Source organism: Sinocyclocheilus grahami, unplaced genomic scaffold (genome assembly GCF_001515645.1).
Source record: "Sinocyclocheilus grahami isolate Dianchi unplaced genomic scaffold, SAMN03320097.WGS_v1.1 scaffold2155.1, whole genome shotgun sequence".
NCBI lineage: Eukaryota > Metazoa > Chordata > Actinopteri > Cypriniformes > Cyprinidae > Sinocyclocheilus > Sinocyclocheilus grahami.
Window position 1 is genome coordinate 60,517 of NW_015507334.1, and position 469 is coordinate 60,985.

Genomic DNA, 469 nt, shown 5'->3' on the forward strand with positions numbered 1-469 from the left:
TGATCACAGATTTTACTCAGTAGTGACTCAAGAGTTAGAAACAGAGAAGCTGGAACTTTTACAAAGATTACAAGAAATAGAGAACAAGCTTAAAGAAGAGACCAATCAAAATGTAAATGAAGAAAATCCAGTCTTGCCTGTAACATATGACACTTTAGGAGGAATTGTTGGAATTGTAGGATGGCTTTTCTTCATTGTACTGAATGCTGTTGTTATTTTTACTAAAGGAAAGCATGAACTTTGTAATGTTGGAGCAATATTATGTGTAGTTGTTATTTTCATGGTTACATTTAGAAATAATCTGAGTCCAGATGTTGCTGTACCAATAAATATGTCTCTTTGCTCAATGTTTGTTATTACGGTTACGTGCATCGAATTATTGAATTTAACAATAGTACATAAAATCTTGATGTATCAAGTTGTTTTACTTTCAGTTTCTATTTTAGGATTAGCTTTAGGACTGATCCTG